This window comes from Haliaeetus albicilla, chromosome Z (genome assembly GCF_947461875.1).
Source record: "Haliaeetus albicilla chromosome Z, bHalAlb1.1, whole genome shotgun sequence".
NCBI lineage: Eukaryota > Metazoa > Chordata > Aves > Accipitriformes > Accipitridae > Haliaeetus > Haliaeetus albicilla.
Genome location: NC_091516.1, coordinates 70,089,091 through 70,116,341, shown reverse-complemented (window position 1 = coordinate 70,116,341; position 27,251 = coordinate 70,089,091). Strand labels below are relative to the sequence as shown.

The window sequence follows — 27,251 nt, the reverse complement described above, 5'->3', positions numbered from 1 at the left end:
GATATAGACCTTGCCAGATGCAATGGAGGCTGATAAAAAAATATTCTTGGCCTATAACGAAGCTTCAACACAGCCTTTGAGAAAATGACTGCATCCTTGCTTATATGTTCTGCTGTTTGTGCACAAATTTGCCACATTTTCTCTTCAATGCAGAATATCAGTAAACAAAAAATACCTGCTTATGAAATGCCACAAAACACATACCAAGTGGTTAATAGAGTGATGGTTGAGGCCAGTGTACAAGAGTTACCTTATTCGGTAGGTTCTTGCTCCTTAGTTTATGGGTTTAATGCTGTTTATCTCTAGCAAGCAAAAGAATGTATTGGAATTGGGGATTTCTGGTCAAGCCAGAATGACTAATCGATTTTCTTGTCATGGAGGAGGATAATCTTTGGCCACTGTTCTAGTATGAGAATAATCTGTTTAAAAGAGTGGCTGGATTACAATGTCCTGAATCTTGATCTCTACAGCATTTGATCTAGAGTTTGGCTGTCTGCTTGTTTTGAGTCAGATGTTAGTTTATAAAGTTGTAAGATGCCAAGCAAGGAAATAGGAATGCAGATGCATAAACTTCTTGAGAAGTACTGTATGTTTGCAAAACCAGACAGCTCCTTAGCACTGGTACTTGGAGTGATATAGAACTGTCATGGCGCAAGGTGCATGTGATTTGATCTATGATTTAGTGTTAAAGATTTGAATGTAAAGGAAGCATGCTTTCATATAAAGAACAAAGTGTGGAAGTATTTGAACTGTATAGAAGGTGTTGGAAATGCTTCTGCTTTTTTTCCTTTTTTTATTTTTCCCCAAAACCTTCATAGGAATGGTTTAGATTAAAAAAATCTGATATCCCAACTTGATCTGTCTGCAGCAATTTTACCTTGGTTACCTCAGTGTGAGATCAGAGTTATTTTCCAAGTTTGTAAGTCCCTCCTAACCATGAAAAGGTATGCAGTAAGTTCTTGAATAACCAGCCCAATTTATGTTCTTGCTTTTCCTATATGATTGTTCTGCCCTTCATAATTATTGAAGAATAGTCATGGATTCAACCATTTTTTTCACCTTAATTGAAGACAATTTGAAATTTTTACTAGAGAAGCAGGAAAATAGTGGAGGTTTTTTAGAACTACTTAGGGAAAAAATAGAGTAATAGTATCAACTTGCAAGTAATTTTATGACAGAAATTTAAAAGAGGCCAAATATTTTGGTTCGGATTGCAAAATGGTTAACCCAAACTTTTCATAAAGCCTCGGATTGTTTTGGAATTTGAAACATTCCTAATGTAGGCTTCATACTTATTCAGGTTTCTGTTACGACTCGTGTTGCCTGTTCACTACAGATTTAAGTATGTCAGGTCCAGAAATTATATTTTCTGCCCACAGTGCTACCCATCAACCATCTTGTTTTAAGAATCATCCCCCCCTTCCTGTCATTAGCCAGTAAAGAAATGAATAGTGTCCTAATGCCTTACAGGGTAGGTTTCAGTTAATTTAATTGTTCTTCAAGTTTTATATTGTTAGGCTATACCAATCAAGTCAGAAATGTCAAAGGAACAGGTGTCTGCAAACTGTTATTATTAACCTGCCTGCACAGTGCAGAAATATTTTGGGATGGATGAGACTGTCTTGAATCATGGCAAAAAGTTCAAACAGCCTCTACAGAAATCAGCAACTTTAAATAACTGTAATTTTAGCATGAGAGAGGAAACTTGCCATGAAGCTGGATTGCATAAAAACATACCACTTTTGTATCTTATAAAATGAAAAGTGTAATATAGTGTGGACAAAGGACGCGTATATGTGCCAGCATTTTCTGTTTGAGTGGTGTAATCAATGTCTTAAATCTTTCTGTGTTGACGCTCTCAGAAACTCTTTTACACAGTTATAGATTCATTGATTTCAAATGTTCACATATAGTGCAAAATGTTGGAAAGTAAGCAGCAATATCTTTGGGATCAAGGAGAACAGCAAGTCAGAAGAAAATTTGTGTGGACTGTCTTGGCTCCACTTTTCCTTGCTAATAGGAGTAGCCTATGATCTGTGCTGCAGATGTGACACTAGTGACCTATTTTCCCTTTCATTATATATCTGACGAACTGGTCTTTGGTTTTATATTGTGTATTTAATAGCAATGTTAATAACAATACTAGTATACTTAATACAATCTAGATGATTAACATCTCAAGTGCACGATTTTGCATGTGCCCCTGAAGTCCTGGTGTGTTTAGATCTCAGGTTCAGATTCATTCTAATGCAGGGTCCTGTGAGAATGAGTTGTGATCTGTCTTGTTCATTCCTTGTTTGACCCTTTTTTTCTCCAATGTTTCTACAACTGTAATGGTGCAGGGTTCAGACATTTTGAAGCAGTCAGAATATGCTTTTTTCTTAGCCTGTCTTGATGGATGTTTACTTTTGTTTCTTACCCCAAACCACATTGTCTTCTTCCTTCAGCCTCTGTAGAACTGTTGGTTGAATATCGTACCCCTTTTACTTCATGAAAGATAGGAAAACGTGTTACTTCTCATTAGGAAGCAATGACTATATTATACATACAAAGATGGATATGTAGCAAATATTCATAGAAGACAGCTGCAAGCTAAAAGATGTTACTCCCAGATCAAAAGTTTCTTGATTACATCACCGTAACCAAAAGATCAAAGATAATGTGATTTAATTTGATCACTGAGTCATCCAAATAAGCATGGAGCTCTATTGGCAGTTTTTCCGAGGTAGCAGATTGCAGTTGGTATTTAATGAGGAAAAGTATTTTAAAATAATGCCCATAATAACATTTTAAAGTATTAAAATAATCTCTGTAGTTTCCTAGGGTTTGATGGAGTTCAACCATTGGCATAATGATGTTTTACTGAGGCTGTTCCTAAGATATTTGCAAGCACCTCGCTGAAGGGTGTAGGTGTGGTGAGTCACCCATTCATCACGCAGCTCCCGTTCATTCATTCCCACGTTGTATCCTCGCTGATTTTGCATAACCTATGCAGCGTTCTGTTGTCAATCAACCTCGTTTTTGTACAGTAAACTCTCTGGCTCTCTTTTGACTTGAATGAATGGTGCCATTCATTCACATCAAACTTTTCTGCAGATACTGTTCTAAAGCAAGGATCAAGCGGTTGGCTTTTAATGTGCAAGAATTGTAAGGCATTGGAGTCAAAGGATTTGGTATGCATGCAAACCAAATAAGAGGTGGGGGAGAAGAAGGGAGCAGACTAGTTAATTTCACCTCTACTACTACAGTGCTCATCAGCTAGAAGCAATGAATTTTTCAGCAGGGAGCGTGCAAGGGAGAAGGCAGAGCAAGCGTAATCATAGTAATCTGCCACTTTGTCATGCCATGCTCTGCTACAAGGGAAAGCAATCTTGACTTTTTTGTCTTTCAGGTATTCAGAAGTTATGAAAACATTGCCCTACACATTTGCATGTTTTCTTTTTTGCTTTCTTCTGGAAGAAGCCAAGATTTAAGTTTTTACCTGTGGTAATTTTTTAAGTTCTTGGGTACTGTCATCCTTGCTACAGCTGTTATCCCACCTAGCTGTGCTCAGCACAGCTCAGGTTCAATCCCAATCTGGAAGTCCCTTAGGGGAATGCAGAATGAGGCTCACAGGCAAAGGCAGTAAGGGTGAGAGAAGCAAGAGGCTTCAAGGAAAGGATTGTGGGAACAGAGGAACTGATCACGAGCTATTAGAGAAAAGCAAGCAAAGAGTTCCTGCACACTGCTATTTGTGGCCTAGAAAGGGAAGGGGAGTTGAGTATTAGAAAGGGTAAGAGTATAGAATGGGGTGATTCCCCCTTCCTACCAAACACAGAAGAGCACTGACTGTTGGTCCAGGAGGGTCCATTGTTTGAAGTTTAATATTCTCCATAAAATTTACCTGATTTACAAGCAAAAAATCTCTCCATTGTCTGCTATGGCAATAAAAGATAACCGTCTCCTAGCTGATGGGAAGGTCTTTGGGATTTGTGAATGCCTTTTCTGATGCCTTCTTAATGATCAGCATCATCTTCTAGCTTATCCCTTTAGTGAAAGTTATCATTACTGAAACTCATTGCTTATTGAAACATCAGATAAGGTATAATTTAGACTACCTCTCTGATTGGCTATGATTTTTAATCCTTGTGATTCTTTAAGACTAGCTAAAACTGATCTCTGATTGTAGTTGAGTACTGTGACTAAGCAAGATTTAAAATGTTGGGAATGTATCCTTCTTAATTTCAGTATGTTTATTATGCTGTTAATTGGAGCATCTACCCAAACTTTATTGATACCTACCAATCTAAGAATTAGTTTCTTCCATTTCCTTAGATGTCTTAATTGTATAACATAGGGTTTAAAAATTAACAGAAACAAATTTTAAAAATTAATTTCTCCTCTGTTTGGAGTTTCTAAGGAAAACTCTAAATACAGATATAGATAGATTGGTAGGTAGATACAAGTTGCATAACTAATTAAATGTAACTAATAAAAATATTCATAATTCTAATTATATATCAACAGCTTGTGTTAGCAGTTAAGTGCCAGCTCTCCAGTAAGTCCAGCTCTTTTAGCTTCTGTTTCTCCCAACATCATCTCCCAGCACGGGTGCATGGTAAAAAGAGGGTGCAAGAATCTCTGGTGCACTAGAGAAGGTTTAGATACCATGAGCAACATCTCTGCAATGGCCTTAATGTGGTGATGTTTTATGGCACTTCACAATGGCAATGCAAATACACAAGACAGCTAACACCTAACATAAAGTGAGGACTGGAAATGCATTTTTCTGCAAGATGACTGAAAATGGCAAATTAAAAAAAAAATTACACAGAGAGTTAATTTTTTAGTGTAATTATATTACCATATGCTGGTTTACCTGTCTATGTGGATATTTATACTTGAAAGTTCAGATATCCTTCCAGTTACTCTGCAGCTAACTCATCGTTTACATAGTAAGGCCTATAAAGTAGAATTATTCTGGGTAACTAGGTTACACTGACAGTTGAACTTCAGTTTTTTATTAAATGAAAAATCAGGAACAATTCTCAACATTAAAATACACTTTCTTACTAAGTGGAAATTAAATTCTAGGATTCTTTTCACCTACATGTCATAATAAAATTTATTTTTTTCATAATCCTTTTGTTTTAAAATAATGTTTTGATCACATACATATACGTATTATATACATTTTATATACTCTTTGTATTTAGGTATATAATGTCTAAACTGTAAATATTGATACATTGTTAAAGTGGTTGTCAACAAAACAATGGATTTAATATTCTTTGTTTAAAAATTTTTATATCTGTTGTTGAATGAGACAGTCTATTCAATCTTATAAATATCATATTTAATAAAGAACAATCCACAGAAAAGGGAAAAAATGTCTTTATCCATAAGCAACCAGATGAGAAATGGATTTTTATTCAGTCAAATCCTTTTAGTCAATGAAACAGCACTTTCATGCATACTGCACTCAAGTGATAATTAATATAGTCTAATTCTGGACATGATGCCTGAATTGATGTACTGTCATCAATACCCCATGTTAAAATCAAACCTTGACAGGGACTTAACACCCTGGAACAGGTCATCATATGATAATACTCTTTTTTCCTTTCAGTATTTGTCTTCAACCAAGCAAAGTATTACAAGATGGGGGGAAAAAAAGGGAAATAATTACAAATGAAGAGTGACGCAGGCTGTGAATAGAACATATGTTAGGCTAGGCAGAGGCATCAGTGAATTATATCATTTCATGATGAAGCGGCAGTGGGGCTGAACGGACCTATTTTAAACCTTGATGTATTTTATCTCTACTGTATTTGGACTGTCATCTTTGGAGAAAGACTTTGTGTAATTGAGAGTCAGCTCCAATCTGCATGACTTGAGCATGAAGTGTAAGCCAGATGAACAGTGTTATGGAAGAAAGGGAAGCATCTAATAAGGTATAAATGAGTAATAAACTTTATACCTCAGACATTTAAAGGTGTTTTATGAAATATGATGTTTAATGGTATTAATTTTGTGGTACTATTAATAATAAAAACAAGGTTTGAAAATACTTAAAATTTTACTTAATTTTACTTTGTTATTTTATTAAAACCTACATATTTACAGTTGAGACATCCTTTCTCACATTGAACATACGATTATAACAGAACCAATTTTTCCTTACATCATTTTTATGATTCTAGCATATTTTTGTTCTTGAATTGAAGGTTCATCTTCATAGGCTGAGATTATAATTTTATAGTTATTTGTTAATTTTGAGGGGAACTTGTTTTGGTGATGTCTTTATCTGTACTGCCACAAATAATTATATCTCTAAAAGAGTCCTTAGGGAATCTGTATTTGTGTATATTTTGCTTTTAGTGTAGTGAAAAAATTACAATTTTAAGACAGCTAAGTTGTTTTACTTTTCAGTTACTGCCCAGCAAGAAGTTGGCATATTGATAGTGTATGATACATCATCGACCCTCAGTAGTGATTATTTAGGAAGAATTTGTGGTAGTTCTAATAAGACCTTAATAAGTCTTCCAGCAGGTCTTGCTTTCTAGTGTAAGAGAGCATGCGAATGCCATGTAGCATGTCCAGCACAACTCAAGGAGCATATTACGGACTTACTCATTTGAATTTAATTGTATGCAGCCTTTTGTTTGGATTTGATTTTGCTAGAAAGACTCTTCAGACAATTCACCTCTGGAGACAGAATAAACTTTTATTGTTACAGCTATGGATAAAGACAAGTGATAGCTTCTGTAATACAACTACTTGTTCTGTATAAAACATTTTCTTATTAGGTCACTGTAGTCACATAGAAACATGAGCATTTTACAACCTCTTTTGCTTCCTCTGCATAGTTATCCAACAGTTTCAAGCTTAGAATAAATGTTATTAATACTTTTCTTTCATGTTAAAAAACAGCTATTCAGAAGAAACAGAAAAAAATAGGCATAATAATCCAGTATGTGAACTTTTGTACCGGAGAGGACTCTTACCTGTTAGTCAGATCCACATTGACCAATGCCTGCATGTAGGGCATCCTCATAACCCGACAAATTCCATGTGGGGATGGGACACATCTGCCTGCATAGCTTCGATGGCAGGGTTGGGTCACAGAGGTTTTGGAAGAAGTGTAAACATCTTTGTCCTCGGAACCTGTGCATAAAAAATGGGTTATTGCGTAAATTCTTTTAAGCTGCCTTCTTCATTAGAAAAAAGCTTTCCTACAGTTGGACCAGAGATATTAATATGGCAGCTTTTCTGTACAGGCCACAGCTCTAACACGTTAAAGGAGACATTACACTTAAAAAGTCTGTGATATAAGACCAAAATGCTACTGCGACCAGACTATCTTTTCTTTATTCCTTGCTTTTGCATTGTTTTATTAAGTTAACCTCATCTTTCCCCTCACAGTTTGAGCTCTGTACAGCTAACTTCTCCTAGCAGTCTGTAGATACTGCGTCCATTAATGTTGCTATACTATGTTAGGTAGAAATAAATAATTTCTCATGAATAAAACAATATGGCACAAGAACATTTAACACCTTTACATTCACTTACTGGGATAAACTGCGTAATGATCTAAAAGAGTACAAATAGGTAACTCTGTTCCAGCACATTTAGGAGATCTATAAAATTAAGCAGATGTAGTGATAAGAAGCTTGCTTAAAAAACAGAGCAGAAGGCTCAAAGTGAACAGCAGAATTGAAAGCTGAGAAACACTGATAGAAGTTATAGAGGCAACCATAATTTAAAACCTTTTTTTGGCATTCGTTTGGTCTGCCCCATGTACTACTGGTGTTTCAATTGCCTTCATACTGATGATCGTTTTGACTCTTTTACTGTGCAGCTTTACGCTTTCATTTTACTACTATTTTAAGACATTGTATATGACTCTTGAATAGCTTTCTACTGACTTGAAACTGTATATGTATGCATACACGCATATATACACTCACATATATTTAAAGAAGGACAGCTGTCATAAAAGTTATCTGTTATCCAAAGACCAAATGTGTTGCTTTTGAACTGTATCTCTTTACATGATTCTACTGTGAAAATTCACTTGAATCTGATATTCTTCTTGCAAATCAAAAAGCAAGATGATTTCTGGATGAGGAGAAAAGAGTAACTTTAGCAGAGTCTGCAAGATACGGAGTTTGGGCAAAAGAAGAATGTAATTCAGCTTTAAAACTGCAATAAACTTTTGTGTCTACAGAGCTAAGAAACTTCAGAACTACTGTTTACCAGTAGGCAAGGAAGAAAATAACATCAATAAAGCTATTAAAGTAGAAAGAAAACCTGTTCACAAATAAACTCAAGGTAATGTAACATCAATATAATTTGACCACATTTATGGAAAATTTATTTATGTTTTTAAAACTTCTGAATGGAATGTTGATTCCAAATGTCTGCTGGTAAAACCTACATCTTTGGCATTACATCAATGATTTCTGGTTGAGATTTCCCTCAGTGTGCTCTGCTTCAGGCTTTTCCCGTGTCCCGTGTTTTGTGAAGCAGTCTCCACCCAGGTTCCCCTCCACCCCATCCACTCTCTTACCTGGCAGATTTCATGTGCGTGGGTCTGGTCTTCTGGGTGAAGATGCTCCTGTGTGGCCACCATGGCCATCATGTTCTCAAAGGGATTATCATTTTGCAGTCAGAGTGCAGAATCTTTCTTAGAAAAATGATCTTACAGAATTAGAAGTATTTTGGAGCACTATGGCCCGCTAGGGCTTAAAATCCAGAACAGAACTTCACAAATTTGACAGCTCCAAAACAAAGCTGAGTAGCTGGGCAGACTGTGAGGCTTTTGCTAGTCAAACTGGAGCTGTCATCTTCGTGAAAACTGTTATGCAGTTCAGAGTGATTTGGACAAGTGTTTATTTGGGTTCAGTTCCTATGAAGGGAAGAAAACAAGTAGTAAAATATAACTTTATTATTTTTCCCTTCTGGGTTTTTTTGCCTTTTAGAGGTCTTACAGTAACAAGTATCCTGAGTTAAGAGTTGATGAATTGTGGAGTCAAAATGAGAGTTATATATTTTTGACCTATTATGAATAGCTTAGTTCAGTTTTCAAATAGCGTATTATAGTTTCTTTTTTTTTTAAACATGTACATTTACTGTAAAAATATGTTTAAGAAAATACATAATGGCGGCTACATGGTGAGTCTGAAACTGAAAATTAGGTGTTCATTTTATCTGTCTGCACATCAGTTTGTGATATTCCTTGTGAGTTTCACACCGAGAGTGGCAGAAGTTTGACAGTCAGTGGCAGGCAGATTAGCAATAGTGCTATTGTCTGCCTAGAAATACGCACAGCTCATTGATTTAGAACATGACTCATAGAGTAAAATCAAAACTACTCCTCTCTACCTTAAATTTTGGAGAAAGAAATAATAATTACACAATAAAAATCCATAAGAGTGAAATTTTAACCAGAGAAAAGTGTACAAATGAGCTGTGCTTGTAAATGTTCTATATATTACTTTCATGGCTTGAGATTTGTATGTGTTTTTTTACATACTCTGTAAAGACTTGTATCCTTCCTACCAAACTTTAGATGCTACAATTATATTATTAATATTACTACTAATACTGGTGAAATTGGACAAGAGGCAAATTATAGCTTTTTAGTATGTACTTTTTAGATTATATATGTGGTGACTTTTAACCAGTCCAAAAATGTTAGTATTAGTAGTTGAGAAATGTATATGTTTTATTTTTACAGATCAATTGTTTTATACATGAAAAAATTTAGAGAAGTCTGGTATTTTATAAGACCTTTCTTTTAATACTTACCTTCCAGCATTATAAACTTGGTAGCAGCAAAGATCTTTCCATTTTCATTCTTATAATTTTTAAAGCTTGAATTAATTAGTATATATCACAGACTTTCTGAAGTTTTTTGAGGGATGAAATAGTTTTGAAATAATTACTGAATTCTAGGAGCTAGAAGCGAAATTGTCCATCCTATCATTACAAATCATGATGTGATACATATATAAATAATAGGAAGCTGTAGCTCTCCCAGAAACGTTTGTTACAAAGTTTCAAAATAAAACATATGGCATTCAAAATAACCTTAGAGAACTTTTTTCTGTTGAAAAAGTAAAATCAGAATATAAATCGTCAAGTAAGAATATTTACAAAGGAAAAATAAGCACCCAGGTCCATGATCTTTATCTTTCTCTTCTGTCATTAAAAAAAAAGCAAATTGACAAAAGACCAAGAATCATAATACACTTAATTCAAAAGTTTTTATTGTCCAGTTTTGAGTGAGCTCCCGTGTCGACATCAGTCAATGCATAAACAAAAAGGAACAATTCAGCACTAGTATTTGTTCACGAATTAAATCTCTGATTAGCTATGAACTAGGAAGTAGAACTATACTGTAAGAACAGAAGATTCTTTGGGGGTTGACCTTGATAGCACTGTATGTCATGATGACAATGATCTACTTCTACCACACTTCTTTCCAGAAACATTTTTATTTTACCTTTTTTTTTTCGCCCCTAAGCAATTATATTTGTTCCAGCTATCACAGAGAAAAATATTGCTTTCATTTATATTTTATTTTTCCTATACCCCTCTTTATCCCATACCCCATGCCCCTTTTGCACTAATGGAATATAAAAGACTGTTCTGTACTTCTTGTAACAAGATTCCCCTTCCAGATTCCAGTACCGTAGAGCAGCTGGAAGTGTTTAGTGGCCGTCTGTACCAGTACTCCCATCTTTTTAGCATTAAAATTAATTTTCCTCATCTTGGCATATAAAGAACCCAAGTGTGCCCCTTACCTCATTACCTGAAATTTTACAGTGACACCAACAGCAGGGGATGTGGTGGAGCAGCTTTTTGGATATCAAAAGTAGAAGCTCTGGGAGTATTTGCTTGAATAGACACTGCAGTTCTTGTAGCCTTTAATAGGTTCTTCCTTCGTGACTGCTGATGGCTGGAGCAACGTGGATGGATATCATCCAGGTTTTTCTGTCGCTCTGATAGCTTGCAATTTTTGTACCTAGGTAAGAGAACAACGAGGCACACATCTGAAGTGTATACTTGGTGCATAGTACTAATCAGCAATCTTGTTGACTGTCACAGAGGAAGGAGGCTGAATAACTGAACATGTTTATTTATGTATTGTGCAGTGTAGTGACACAAGGTAAAAATGAAAGTATTTTGTTGACTATCTTAGCTGCTGTTCCAGTAATGCCCTCATTTTTTGCATGAATATTGATTTTCAGTTTGGGAAACATACTGAGCTCCATAAAATCACCATTCCTGAGCGTTATATTTTTATAGAAGGCAGTGTTTAGATATGGATAGACATAATTAGATATATAAAAGTTGGATGCAAGCGTGCAGTGAGACTAAGGTGCTCAAGCTGGGGAATTTCTGCATATTCAGGGAAACGAGTAGTAGGCACCTGGCCTTCCTTGGGAAGAAAGTCGGACATAGGTATTTTTATTATAGTTGTTTTCTTTTGTTTTCAGTAAGTTTTCCTAATTCTGAGCTGTGAACAGGACCTCTAAAAAATTTCACATCTTTTAAATTTACAGATGAAATTTTCCTTGAATTCCTAAAAATGGAATGATTTTTTGAGAGCACTAACAAAAAGCTTCCGAAGTGACTAAGTCAATTTTGAAATAGAACTTTGAAAAGAGATTGCTGCAGATATTATTAGAAGCAAGAAGTCAAAAGATTACAAGAAAGGCCTGAAAAGAGAAAGAGGGGAAAACAATACTCTAAAAAATTAATAAGGGATGTAGAAAAAATTTAATACTAAGGATAAAATTGACTGGAGTATGACAGGAAAGCCACAGTGGAAAGAAAATTACAGAATAAACAATCACATAACAAAGTGTATACTTTCACTTGCCAAATAAATGTCAGTGAGATCCTTTCTTGGACTCTTCTGCCACGCTCCACCTAAAAGCTGGTACTTTTCCCAGGCTCAGATGACTGCCCCATGATAGTTACACGGAATCATGTAATTTCCCTCTAAAAAACATCAGCATGATTAGTTCAATAATCAAAGCACTATTGTCTGTCATATTGTCTGTGGAGATGAGGGGGTAGAACAGATAGTAGAATTACACTGATACAGATCTGAAGGTTAAACTTATGGGATCTGGGGTCAAATCTTAACATCGTTGACAGGAGTAGCTGTTCTGCCATTGACTTCAATGGTGTTGGGATTCGCATCTTTTGAGTACCATAGAGGAAACTGTGAACTGATAATTATGCCTTTATATAACCTATAAGGGTAAAATACTTGTAGTTAAATACTTTACATAGATATATAGTTTTAAGAATATATTGTTTATGTTTAAGTATATATTAATAATTTCGTTCTAAGATATTTCTTTACAATGTTTGGAGATAGTACCTTTGCATGTAGTCATAAAAATACAGTCTTTTATTGTTAATATATACACAAAATACTGTAAAGCCATTGTTTGAAAATGTTAGGCCATTCTAAGCTATTCTGTTAGATGGCGATCCTAAATTTGTTGTTGAAAAGTTGAAGGATATCAATAGATACAGCTGCTTCTAAAGCAGGTTCTTATTTTAGGAAAATGTTTTCTTTAAACATGGGAGAAGTCTTTGAGAAAGCAATGTTAAAGGAAAGAAAAAATGAATTAAGGAACTTTAGAGAGTACTTTAGTTAATTATATAATTGTAATCATCATAATTTAGTATAATCATATTTAGATTTGTTTAGTACAATGATTAAAATTTAAATATATCTCTCGAATGTATTTGGCATAAAATGAGCTCAAAATTTATGAGGGAAAAAAGGAATAGATATAATTGGATTCTTTGATAGGAATTTAGTCCTGGAAACTGTCAGTATATTAATTTTTAATTTTTATTCTTTTTATAGGTAAGCACTTTGATTAAAGTAATTTAATCTACTCACCTAAATAAAAATAGGTGTTTGAAGAATAAAGTTCAATTTTCAATACACAATTTTCTATATTCCTTGCTTCAGTTGATAATTTTACAAGCATCCAAAATATGCAAGAGCTGCACAAAACACAGTTAATAGTGCTGGAAGGACTTGTAATGATTTTTTTTTTAGGAAAAACATGGAAGCTTCTATTTCACTTTTAGCATGTTCAATGGCTTGGTTATCAATAGGGAGAGGAAACAATTGTAGAGATCATTAAATTCAGAAATAAACGGCAGCCTCTGTCCTGTAAACACAGTATCTGACTGACTCAAGTATTTGCAGAACCAACATCTTATGACAGAGCAGTCATTTTCATGCAGTTCAACATTATTTTATATTTTCTTGAATGAAGCGATGGACAATATTTGTAAAATTGAGACATCTTAGTACATTTTTATGCATGAAGTACTGTGGAATGCATACAGGCTTTTCCCTTCATTTTTGCTTTTTGCCTTCTTGTGTATTTTAAATAAGCTCCATTGAAATGGGTAGTAATGTTTTATTAAAAATTGGTTGTTTACCTCACAACCATTATTACAGAAACCTCTCCCTAATATCAGATGCACAGGTCTTGCCCCCAGCTCCCTCATCCATACCTCCTTTGTCTGTCATTTGTAATAAAAGTCAGTCAAAAATGATGGCTAAGATGGGACCATTCTTTTAGGGAAAAAAAGAATGATAAAAAGAAATGAAAGGGTAACACGGATATCAGTACAGTGATGTGAGTCACAAAGTCTGTGAACTTACTTTCACTGTTAGTGTGTTCTTTTTCCCTTCCTCAGATTCCTCAAGTCTTCTTCTAATCCACCTGTCATGTGGCTGGCACTGTAAACATAGTTAGATGTCAGATTACCACTGAAATACCTTAATGCCGTTAAAAATGTACATCGGTTTCTCTGTGACAGAAGTAATGTCTTCCTGCAGCTCTCAAGCATGAGCAGAAGGTTGTGGATAATATTTCTATGCAGATACATAGTAGTAAATAATAATAATAATAATAATAATAATAATAATAATAATAATAATAATGTGGAGTAATAATATGAATTTTTTTTAGTCACACAGTATGATACAAGATCTCTCTTAGTAGATCACTTAAAAATAACACAATTCCATTGTAAATAAATCATTATCCACGTACGCCACTCTATTCAGTTTTCAGATGGTATTATTAGCCAGAGTTGTGAAATAAAGCAACTTTCCAAAGTTTTCTTTCAAGTATCTTTCCTATGTTCTGTTGAAATTAGACTTCTATACATTGATATGTATTTAATAAGAACATTTCTTTTTTTTTTTTCTGGTACATTTCCAGAGCTCTAGCATGCAGTGAAGGTTTTATAGTCAGTGTGCAGTGCAGCAGATGTCATTCCATTTGCCTAAGTCCTGCTGACATTTGGAGTTGTGGATTAATTGAGCTACAGAATGAAATTTAATTAAAATTAAATACAGACTTGGCCATTGTATCTGTTCATTTTTTACACTCTAGTGTGTACATTTGCAGTCAGCGCCATAGTTAATTTGTTTAATCAGGATGCTATGTGGGAGAAGCTGCACTTTGTTTTAAGCTAAAATTGTGGCAGATGCCAAGTGGAGCATCGTTTCTATAATTTCATGTGATATGCGTCATGTAAATCATGCTATTGATGTGCCACAGAACAACCTGAAGGGTGCAGATTATTCTATTTGTGCAGTTATTGAAAAAGAAAAGACTCTATAAAAGGTGGGGTTTGTTTTGTATTTTTTGAGGTAAAGATTTTGTTTAAACTGATGTTTTAAGTACTCTGCTAATTTAGTTAGCTTATGAGGAAATATATTGGAAGTGAAAGAATTACAAAAGTGCAATTTATTTCTCTCATAAAATGCCATTGTCAGAATCGGTTTAGCCTTGAGATAGATCTGTAATGGAAATGTCAACAGAAGGCATTAAAAAATGCCAATACTTGATTGTAAGTATTTTTTTCTTAATAATTGAGTAGGTATATATGTGGGAAGCATTTGAATTTTTTTTCTTCTCTCTTACCATATTAATAGGTAGCAAATACTCGGTAAAGTAGAAGTAACACTGGAGAGAATATTTATGGATTCTGTCTTTATGCATTTAATTTAGGTCCATCTGGAAGTGCTTACTTCTACTCCTTTATATGTAGGTAGCACTAATTTTAGGTATTCTGACTCAATCTAAATTAGATGCCTAAAGCAGCCAAAGTAGATGGTACAAATACCTCTCCGTGCATTACAATAAAGAAGACATTAGTAGACACCATCCTGAATATTACTTAGTGACACATTTCTGCTGTGAAAACTGAGGACATAAAGTCTCTCATTTATAGGTTACTGAATGAACAGACTTCTCCAAGTCTGTTTTTTCAACTTTGTCCTTTATTACTACAATGAAAAATGTTCAGGTGTAGCATGCTTTTCAAAAGCCAATTGAAATATTGAAACATCCCAGGATATCCACTCGGTTTCCAACAACATTTGGCTCAAGGCTTCCTTTAAACAGAGGAAGTGTCTTTATATTTAATATGTGATGAAGGATTTCTCTTCCATGAACTTCTCTGTTCTCCACCTGAATCCACATAAACTTTAAGCATCTGCAGCAATGCATCACTCCACTGCACGTTGCATGAAGAAACCCCTCTTGTTTGGTTTTAACCTGCTGCTGGTCTCTGCGCTTGCAGCCCACCGGCTCCTACATTGGAAGAGACGGTGTAAAGTGGATTCCTTCTCTCTAATTCCATGCTGCTTGAGGTTTTATGGACTTCTTTTATATCCTGCTACGCCATGTCTTTTCCAGCCTGAACTTAATCCCACCTGTTTTTGTACCTTACTCAGTTCTACTGTATCCTTCTTTTTTCTTAAGATAGAGGGATGTTGGAACCAGAAGTGTGTATAGTATTCAACATGTGAGCAAGCCATGGATTTATATCCATTGCAGAGTATAATACTCTTACTAATTTTCCTGCTAAATCTAAATGCTTAAATCCCAAGGCTGCATGGCCCCTCCCCTCCCCCCCACTCCCATTTCTACTTATCACTGAACTTATGTGTTCCCAGAACCATTTAAGGTTCAAGATCTTATGCATCATTGGTAATAACCAGCTCAGAGCCTATCATTTTACCAGTATGGTTAGGATTGAGATTCTCTTACACGTCACTTCACATTTGTCTTTGCTGAATTTCGTCTACCATCCTAACACCCAGTGTTTTCAGAGTCATGAGGGCTTTCTTGATGTTTGCACCATCAGGTCTTGACTTTACCACTTGTAAGCGTGTTGTATCATCAGCAAACTTTGTCATCTCACAGTTCACTCACCCTTTTCTCATCATTTCTGAATAACTTAAACAGCGTGGGTCCTTGTGGAGTTTCTCTGGCACATACCATGCAAACTGACCATTGATTCTTACCTGTCTCCTGTGTTTTAACCAGATTTATCCATGTCGCGACCCTTTCTTTTCCACCATGACTGCTTAGTTTCTTTGCAAGGCTTTGGTGAAAGACTTTGTCAGAAGCTTTTGAAAACCTGAACACACTATATTGAACAGATCTCCTTTACAAACTGGATTGTTGATATGTTTGTCACATGTGACTTCCCTTTACCATGGGTGGGCTGACTCTTACCTGGTATAGTAATTTATCTATCAGTACACAAGTTCTGTTCTTTATTATAGTATCCACTAGCTGGCCCAGTGCACTCCTGAGGCTTACCTGTTTGCAGATACTCCCTGGAACACATTTCAAAAATGGTGGCACATTTACCAGATTCCAGTCCTTAATGAAGTGGTTTTAAGTGGTAGGCTGCACACACAGTTAGTGGTTCAGCTATTACATTCCTGAGTTCCTTTGAAACCATAATGTGAATACTGTTTGGTTCTGGCAATTTGCTACTTATCTTTTTTTTTTTCCTTTATTTGTCACATGTTTTCTACTGCCATTCAATTTGAGATAGATTTTCTGCTGAGACCTTTATTAGGAAAGCTTGAAGTGTAGGAACATTCTCAAGTTTTCCACAATTTTTTCAGAAGCAAAAAAAAAACCACAGCAAAAAAACTGTGAATCTGGCACGCTGATGGTCTAGCCGTGTGAACACTCAAGCAGAATTCCTCCTCCTGATGTGTTTGGAAACACATTATTCTATCGTAAGCATTTAATGCTTTGTGTGGGTTGTTACTCAAATGCTTTTCTGGACTGTCTCACTGTGATTTTACACAACTGACCTATCGCAGTTTATGATAGTCTCTATTTTCAGCTTTCAGAATGATGCCTTCTTGCTTTTAATAACTTCCTTTCCCCTACTGTCTAATTATTTTAAGTTCTTCATGCCATATCTGTTCTCTGAAGTGACCGTTTGCTTTCTGTCTCCGACAAGATGCCCCTTGTCTTTGCACTGCCTACAAGGATTTAACTCTCCTCACTGCCTCTCTTGGGGATATAAAGCTTTCTGTCATCATACGTAGCAGAGCTACAGCATTGCTGAAGTTGAGCACAGCTTTTTTGAGGTGAGGCACAGCTGCGCGGTATTTTGGGGGTTTGCCCAGGAAGGTTGAATTCCAGTGCGTTGTAGCTGCTGTTACAGAGTGGATTTTTGACAATAACATTTCAAATCAAGTCTGTTGTTCTGCTCAAAACCAAGTCAAAGGTTGTTTCTTCTCTCGTGGGCGGCTAAACAGACTGCTCCATCAATCGATTGCTGACCATGTCTACAAATTTAGTCACATCGTCAGGTCACAATGTGGTATTTTTCCAATCCACAGCGTGAGAGAGTAGCCTGAGTCTCCCATTACTGCAGCATCCTTGCTGCCTGCTCTCCCTCGGCATATCACAGGCAGTGTCACCAGTTCCGGTCAGGCAGTCAGCAACATCATTCCAATACTAAGTTTTTCCCGTTTAGGTCTTGAATTTCAATCAGTAGAGGATCTATCTTTCTTCAGACAGCTGCAGTCAAGACCAAATGTGTTTGGTTTCTATAAGTAGGCTGAGCCAATATCCCAGCTAACCTGGATTCTCAGCATCCCTCCAAAACTCTCTAACTGCAGTGTCCGTAAAAATAGATGTATTCTGAAGCTTTATCCCATATAACATTGCTTTCCTCTTCTCAGCTGTAGTCACCTGAACTTCGACTTCTTTTGCTGTTCTTATTTCTATCTTACTGCTCATTTATAGAGTAACAAACAGGAACATGGCACTTTACAGGCAAGAACAGACAACACTTCTGAAGGACTGTCTCCATCTTGGCACTTACAGTCAAATTCAGAAAACGCCCTACAAATAATTGAGTTCTAAAAAGCATTTTGAAAAGCATTAAAAGGGCTTACATGTGGCTTTCTTACTCACATGGTAAGAAAGGGATTAGCCAAGGGGTTAACGCACTACTGATGCTGTTAAAATGTTGATATGCATCTTAATAGCACATGAATTAGGATTAAAGAAGGGTAGCTGGATGGAAGCAGGCACTGTTTTGTGGACTCAAACCTGGGAGAGAGTGGAGGAGTAAAAAGGCTTTACCCTGAGGGTTAGGAGAACCAGTAACACAGTAATTTGGAAAGGGCCATTGGAGTAAAAAGGTTCGTTCCTGTTTGCGCAAGAAAGTGGCACTGTGACCAGTGGGCACATCGCTGCATGAGAGAGTCCTCTTACAGTGAGATGTGTACTAAAATTTGTACTTTTTTTTCAGTCACTGACATGGAAAAAAAAGATTTGGTAATGATGCAAATGACATACGTCAGGAACAGGATGAAAAACAGTGAAATAACAAGAATTATTTAGAGGATGGTGGGGTAATAAAGCTGGTAGTCACCCAGCTGACAGAATGATGAGTTGGAAAATGGAGAAAGATTTCTAACAGGGAATAGAAAGATTTTTTTGCCTAAATTCCAAGATAATAACATGACATTCAGGAGGAGGTGGTAAAGGAACAATGGGAGAGAAGACACAAAAGAAAATAGGCAAGGGCTAGAGGGGGCGAGTTGAGGCAGTGGTCAAAATTGAGTACTAGGACTGAGCGGAGGAACAGAGGAATTAAATGGAGAGTAAGAAACTTTTAAATTAGAGGTGGAACTGTGAAAGAAAGAAGGGGAAGACATGAAGAGACACGACGTTACAGATACAGGCTAAAGATACCAGAGAAGAGCATTCAGTAGTAGAGGGGACATGGGAGAGGATAGTCATGGCAGCAGAGGTGGGAGAGACGCTGGAGAAAAATAAGCAGATCTTAGTGCTGAAGATGAGAGTAGGAGGAATACAGTGGATATATTTAGGGGTGTTGTTATATACAAGTTATATAGCTTAAGAAATGCAAGAACACGTAACAGGAATATTTTAGAATTTTTTTTAACTGTCAGAAGGGAAGAGGCTAGTAATCCACCATGGCAAAGAGCCTGTGTTCAGCAAGAGCCAGTATGGTGTGGTTTTTTACCTCATTGAAGAGAGACATTGAAGGACAATGTGATTTTAGGGGAAGAATCTTTCTGGGTGTAAAGACAGTGGTTCATTTAAACCCACAGCACAATAATCCTGTGTAGGATATTTAGTTTGTATACTTTTTTCCAATTATATCTGTTTTATTCCTGCAATATCTATTGTTTTAAAATTTTACTGATCAATTAGTGTCAGTTATCTTATGATCTTGAGCATTGTCGTAACTACTCACTGATTTTCCTTTTAAAGTTTTAAACTGATTGCCAGTTGGAGTCATTGTGTGCCTTTTCATTCATCTATTCAGGATGGTAAAATAACCTGCATTTACAATTGCTACTATATCACAGGCCCGCAAAGTTTTGGATGACTTATTTTGCAATCTGCATCTTTTTTAACTTCAGAAATGAAGTAGTCTGCTAATATTGAATAGGTAGCCAGTAATTCTCCATGGATCCATTCTTCACTCTTGTTCATTTAGGGGCAAAACTCATCTCTCATCTTTCCTCATTGCAAGCTTGCAAATATGAAGCGTGTATAAACAAGCTTTACACTCTGTTTCACCTGAAAGCCAAACTAATTTTAGTGTCTGTTTTTGATGCTTACAACTTTCATGTATATAGGAGCATTACTCAGTGTGACAGAGCCTCCTTGTCCTGTCTTATACCCTGGTTCATGGTGCTCTGGGAAATACACAGATGCACTTTTACATTAAGAATTGGAAACTATGATAATGTGAGACAAAAAATGTCCTCCTCTTGCTCCAATTAGAAATTAATAATCTGCATGTATTATACCCCTTTGTCTAGGTGATATAGAGTCTAATACCTCTGACATTTGCTGCAGAAATTGCTCTGTGGGGTTCTCTGCTTCAAATAATTTGGACTTGCCCCAAGATTATTTAATTATGGAACAGAAATTTGTGCTGTCATTGAACCAGTGTTGGAGATTTCAAGTGGAACCAACATATGCTAAGCTTACATAAATTATTAAACCAGATTTAACTTATATTCTTTCCTTTTACACATTGTGGACGGCCATGTCTCTAGTCTAGAAGATACAGTCAGAGCAACTACACCTATCCTGGAGTAGCTACTGTATATATAGAAATAATTCTGATTTGCTTGTTTTGAAAACAATACAGTGTCAAAAGACAAAAAGTGGAATTTCGGAACAGCCTTCTAAAAATATGTGATGGCGCTGGTAGTCTTGAATTTGTGTAAGATGGTCTTCTAAGGATACAGTCTTGTTTTAATAGATTTTGTCAGGTGAACACTATGGGAACATTTTTCTGCTGTATTATTCAAGATTGCGCTGTTGAGCTTTGAAGTTGCATACTATCAGAATTGTTTTCATCAATCTTGAGAACTGCTACAGCAATATATTTTATTTTCTGTTTTTCTTGTTCTTTAGCGTAACATTATGTAATTCATAAATTATCCTAGGAAATTGTCAGGCTTTTGTTTTCTCTCTAATAAGTATTTTAGTTTGGTGACCTCTGATCATTAGGCAGAATATTTCGGAGGAGAAGAGAATGAAAGTCTGTGAGAAATGCCATTCTTTGATGCCTTTGATGAAGAGATGCTTCATGGAGTCAGTGTGACACACAGCATGGGTGTAATCCTTGACTATGGGCTGACTTTAAAACATCATGTGCCAGCTGTGGTCAACTCTGCATTTTTTAAGGGTGCTTTGGGGCTGGACTTTTTAATGATGTAAAGACTATTACAAGACTGCAGACCTTATATTCTACTTAGTAGCCATAAGGCATGGCTTTATAATTACACAGATGCATTATCATTGCCAACGCCATAAACTGTACTGATGCCTGTGTATGGACCAGGCAAAGACAATAAATAGGAATATAGCAGCATTCTTGTTGGAATCCCTGAGAATAGAAACATGGAACTGTTTTTACTGACTCACACAGTACTACAAGTTGTGTCAGATATATGTTATCTCACCATCATGAGTAGTTAGTGTGTGTAGTTCTGGCCATTTGTGAGGTTTTAAGAAATTTTCAGTTGTTTTTTTTAAGAATGCTAAATGGATATTTATAGGAAGTGTTTGTTAAGAAAATGATCATTTGACATTGACATGCTGGCATCAAAAAGGAAAAGATAGTGAAGAGGTAACTTTTGGAATTTCTAACATCCCCAAGTAATTTTGTCTGTGTAGTTTGTTTTAAACCAAGTTGGGCTCTGAAAAGGCATAAGGACAATAAAAAATATTCACAGTTTGAATCAAACCCCACAAAGTGATGAATTTATCTAAAGTTAATGTTAATTTATGATTTTTTTTCTCCTTTTGTTTGTCTGATTGCTTTTAAGTCTGCAGATGTGTATGAGTCATATATTCCTGATAGTTTAAAATTTTACTTTTAAGAAAAATGAAAATTGTTCTTCTTCACTTTGGTAGAATGAACTATCTCAAGACTTGACAAATAGTTATTGAAGCAAGTAATGCTATACCACCTCTTCTCGGTGATGGGTTAAAAGATCAGGTAGTTCCATCTGTCCCCTATTTCCTTTAAGGGGTGACTTCTTCTGCAGTTGGAGGTGGAAAAAAGAATAGGCTTGCTTGTCTTCAGCTCTTCTCTTTTAGAAAGCTGTTTTGACTAATTGAACTTTTGGTTCATAATGTTACAGCATGTAATATTCTGCAGGCCGTATTATTCAATACAGGTGCAGCGTCCCCAGGAAGATGGTGGGAGAAGTATGGGGTAATGTGTGTTCATTCACGTTAAGCCATTGACACAGAACCATTTCTTGATTTTTGTCTCATAGACCCACTGAGTGTCTTTCTCCAGCCATGTCTATGCCACAGACTGCAAAACAGCAAAAATAGTACAGGGATATTATAAATGAGGTACCTTAAGTACCAGAAACTTAAGCAGTCTGGAGCTCCTTACAGGCTAATTTTCCTTGCTGAAGCAGAGTAAATCAGCCCACACGAAGCTTGTGCTGCTGAGAGTAGAGTGCTTCTGGTATCCGAGTTAGTTCATCTAAAAATAACTTCGGAAACTCTCTATTCTTTGCAAGCTGCCATGTGGGCATGCGTTTATTGTCTGGCGATGGCTGGCACGTGCATGGAACTGAAATAGTTAAAGATCAGAAGATGGTCTGCCTATCAGTAATTTTAGGCACAATTTAAATGGTCAAGGTAAAATGTAGGTGAATATAAACTTAATCTCCCTCTCAAAGATAATAGATATAAATTTATTAAACATAATAAATGTTTATTTATTAACCGTAAAGTAAATATCCAATTCACTCTAAATGTATTGTTTCAAACAAACATTTACAATGACTATTTGCTTTCATATGCTGGTATTTTGGTAGATATCTGTATTGCATTGCTTTATGCTGGAATTAGAAGGTTTTTTTTCATCTGAACTGTGTATGACAGACTTCTGTTTATGGAAAGGATCAGTGATAGAAAACTAAAAACCAACCCTGCATCTGCCAGTCTAATATACTGATATATCAATTTTTATTAAAAATGTGATTCATGAAATAAAAGAGGCACCGAATGTATGTAAAATTACAATGTAAGCTATAAAAACTGGAATTTTTAACAGTGATGGCGTAAGAAATGTTAGCATTTTCCACTGCTGTATGACAACTTCCTAAAATCCATATTGGGTTACTTTCTGTTATTTTCTTTGAAATATCTTTTTGAAAGCATCCAGTCATCTGTAAGTGTGAACCGGTCTGTAGGTACTTAAATGTGTATACTTTGCTTTGCTATAACTGTGACATAATTAAAGCAAGGATAATACAAATATCTCCCTCCATTTAAGAAGAGTGATTAGAGTAAGCAAGCATGAATATCAAATTTATTTTGCCTTTCTTGTTGGATATTTTGATTCTAGAAGTGAAAGTGTTTTGATGATGTAGAGTACACCGTCTTGAGTAACTTCTAATCTGAAATGAAGACATGCATAACTATTTTAGAAAGATTTTGAACCTCTCTAACTCTCTGCAGTTATGAAGACTTGCTGTATTTCTGAGCTATAACAAGGAGATTTTTGTAAAATGTTCTTCATAGTAGAAGTTGTTTTATATAAGAAACATACTTAAAAAGCTAATTTCTTTTCTCCTTTCTGCACTGCAATCCACAAAGTGTGATTAATAATAGATTTAAATTTGCTAAGTGCATTTACTCCTTTGTGCCATCATAAAGAGAATCTATTACTGTAAAATTGAGGCTTAGTTCCAAATTGCGCCATTATGAAGTTTTCTTCCAGCAATGTTTTGTCTCTAATACACTTCCCTCATTGTAATTCTATTGCAAACCTGATGTCTAGCATCAAGTCTCACAATAATTATTTTAAATTGCTACTAGGAACAGTAGTCCTGGTGGGATATATTACTACCATTCTAACAAGATGAATTTCAATGCACTTGTAACCATATTATAGTGTATTATGAAAGAAAGAAAATCTTTGAGTTGTAGGTAGGCAAGCAGATTCAGAACACTGAAAAATGATTTTTATCAACTTCTTAGCACTTCATGTTGCACTTTGATATTATCAATTTAAATTAGTATTAATTCTATATTAAAATGTATGATAAACTATCAATATAGTGGGTTTCAGTAAAACTTCACAATAAGATAGGTTGGAGCTTTAGAAATGGAATAGTTGTTTTGCTGAAATTACTACTAGACTCAAAGCTTGGAAGTCTCCTGAACTTGTGCTTAGAATAAGTAAAAACTAAAAAGCAATGTAAACTAAAGGAGTGCAGTGTAAGCATTCATTTCAATATGACAGAAGCTGTGAAGCTCTGTGGCTCTACTTCATAATGAAATCACAGATTAGCTCCTAAATTTACCCCACTTAGCCTAGAAACTTTAAGGTAGATCTTCACCAGTTGTTTTAAAATGAGTACCTAGCTGATGTAATATGTGTATGAATACAGTAAAGGACTGTCTGTAGATTTATTATATTGTGCAGTTCTAGAATTAAGTGCTTATGCTGTAATGAAATGATAATGTGTAAATATTTGCACACCAATATTCCATATCATTCTAAAGTTATAAATAGATAAAAACTGTAATATCTTAATCTAAAAGGAACCCTTACAGAGCAGTACTCAGAAGATGGCTAAGATTTCCAACTTCCCCAATTTCATATTTAGAAAATTCAGAACTGAATGGTGTTTAAGCAACATTAAAATAACCTCCCCAGGCAAACAAGAGAATAAGGCAAACTTTTACGTCACTGTGTCTTAAAAACGGAGCCGGATGCCTGTATTTAGTTCATGTGTGTGAGTTATAAGTAACACCTTAAAGCAATTAAAACAATGTGAAGGGTGTATGGTAGCAGTCATCAGAGGAACACGTGCCACAGTCTCACTTTCTTAACATCCTTTGCAAGAGAAGACAAACTGCACACAGCATGTGGTGGGAAATCATCAATAGCTCATTACCTTTTGTTTTAAACTGGGTGGGTTTCGTATTCTGAACATGGTGTTGGTAGCTGAATCCGGGGAAGGAGCATGTTGTCCGTGTACATTCAGCAGCTATGTGTTCAGTCTGAGGGTGGTTGCATCACGTACAAGACTACCCGTAGTGACTTCATCCATAGATACAGCTGTAAAGGTCACACCGCACTTGCTTGTTTTGGGGAAAAAAATGTCTGGTTGATGGAAAAAATGATTGGAAACAGAAAGCGCCTTGAGTCTAATGGTCTGGTTTTTTCAGCTGCTCACATCCCTCTTGATAAATGTTTTACAGTGCCTTCCTCTTCCCCCTCCCATTTCTGAATGCCAATCTTTTCTGCAAATTTAGGAAAGAACCTACAGTCCAAGAGTATACATTGAAGTTGCTTCTCTAAGGATGTGGCATGGAAAAAAGTGTGTTACCTTCTAACTGCCAATTAATTTTCAAACACTGTTAATTTAAAACAGTGGTGTAAAGAACTAGAGATGATTTTAGATATTCTTTACAGGGTAGATTCTCGTATTTCTTTTTACTTGTTTCCACTATTATTTAATTCCTTGAATCCTACACTTCTAAGGGTGTTTAAAGTACAACACTTCTGTGTTTGCATTTTTGTATTGCTGTTTATATATCTATATATAAGCTCACATTTACCATGCCCAGGTTACTCATACACTTCAATAGAGTTATAAAATGAGATTGTAACATAACTGCATATCTTGTCATCTTCACAAATTAAATCAAAAAAGGCAAAATGTATGGAACTCTCCAAATTCAAACGGCTATGCCAGTGACCACATTTTCACGTTTGGCCATTGCCTCCTGACTCGTGTGGTAAGGCCATTGCAGACTATAATTTGATAAATTTGATTAAAAGAGAGCTCAGGTCCTCAAAAGCGATGGCCTCTCATCCGGTGTGAAGTAAAGCTAAGGAAGTAAAGTAAAGGTCTCTGCTGGATCAAGGCTAAAGTACTTAGCACCTTGCAGAGCTGATGCCAAAAACTGAGAAGTGAATTGCCAATAACTACATTGCTGCCATCAGTGTTGCTCCATTAAAAATAAATACGTAATTTTGCTTTTGTGCCCTGCCAGCTTGAAATGCTGAAAGTAATTTTCTTTGTTTAGAGAAAGTAAAGAATAAGTGCAAATGAGTGTCATGAGTGCAGATGTCACGCAGCTCCACCAGTATGCCACAGTCCATTACAAATGTACAACTTTTCAATGGATGTGAAAATAGTTCAATATTCATATTCTACCTTTTTTTGTCTGCTTGAACTCTTAGTAGAAGCATTAGAAATGGTTTATGACAGCTCATTATGCACAGTCCTTCTGAAAGTTCTTCAGTAGTGGTGACTTGTACCAGCTCTGCTACAAGTCAAAGAAGCAACTAGTAAAACACTGTATTTCCCCTCTACCAGTTCTGGCAGCCATAAATCACATTAATCCAGCTACCATCCATTAAGTGTGTCTTTCCAATTGAAAGTGCTCACCCCAGTCTGAAAAGGCCAAGGACTGTGGCTTTTGCGCAGATGTTTCAGTGCTTCTTGATGCTAAAGCACTACCAGCCATTGTTTGAAGTTGTTTTCCAAAGTTTTTACAAAACATTTTGACAAATTATTATATTCAAATTAAATATTGTACAGTATCATTTTTTTCCCTTAAATTAATTTCAGTGTATGGAGATTAGTATACAGATGTACATTTTCAGAAATGGTGCAAAAATAAAAAATATTTTTACTTTTGACTGGACTGAATATATGGTGTACCTGAGAGTTTGCTTCTAGGCAAAAGTCAAACTATGAATCTCAGATATTTTCTGATAAATAAAAGGCTACCATTAATGCTAAAAAAGGTGTATTCCACAGCACATTTCTTTATCCAGCAGAGGCTGTTGAAGAGAGATAAACAGAATTTCATCCAAGGCCCTCTGAGTGTTAATAAAGTAAATTCAAAGATGCATAGTGCTACTAAAAACACTCTTAAGTGTTAAATAAAAAATTCTGTCAGAGTGAGCCAATAACTTCACCTCTTGGGATTGATCACATCCTTCGGCTTAAAATATGAAGTGAGCGTTAATGAGGAATTGAAATTAGCTTGGAAATTTTTAGTAATTCTTACTTCTTTGAACTTAGGAAAAAAGTAATTCATTTGCTAGTTCAAGAAGTAAGGCAAGAATATGTGCTGTTGAAATATTTTAATAGTACTTAACTTGCCAACACTAGATGGCAAGAGACATATTCTATTTAATGTTAAGAAAGTACTATGTGAATTTACCAATATGTGTATCAACTCTAGATTTCAAGAGTCTTGAATGGATTATTGTCCAGAGCTAGATAAATCTGAATTCCACAGAGCTGAAATGTTGGAAATTAGCTGCATGATGTATGAACCCAAATAATAGTGTTCCTGACGTAGGAAAAAGTGATGGAAATTAAACATCTA

The 27,251-nt window shown here is 35.7% G+C and overlaps 1 protein-coding gene and 1 long non-coding RNA gene across 3 annotated transcripts in view; one reads left to right on the top strand and one right to left on the bottom strand.

Annotated features, from left to right (window-relative positions):
- The window catches only part of KIAA0825 (KIAA0825 ortholog), a 253,898-nt gene that overhangs the window by 171,223 nt on the left and 55,424 nt on the right, over positions 1-27,251 (top strand). The window lies entirely within an intron of this gene.
- On the bottom strand, positions 10,802-13,774 carry LOC138683824 (uncharacterized). Its single transcript, XR_011323266.1, has 3 exons — positions 13,697-13,774; positions 11,863-11,994; positions 10,802-11,011 (listed from the first exon to the last, which is right to left on the bottom strand). It is a non-coding gene; the product is annotated as an uncharacterized lncRNA (long non-coding RNA).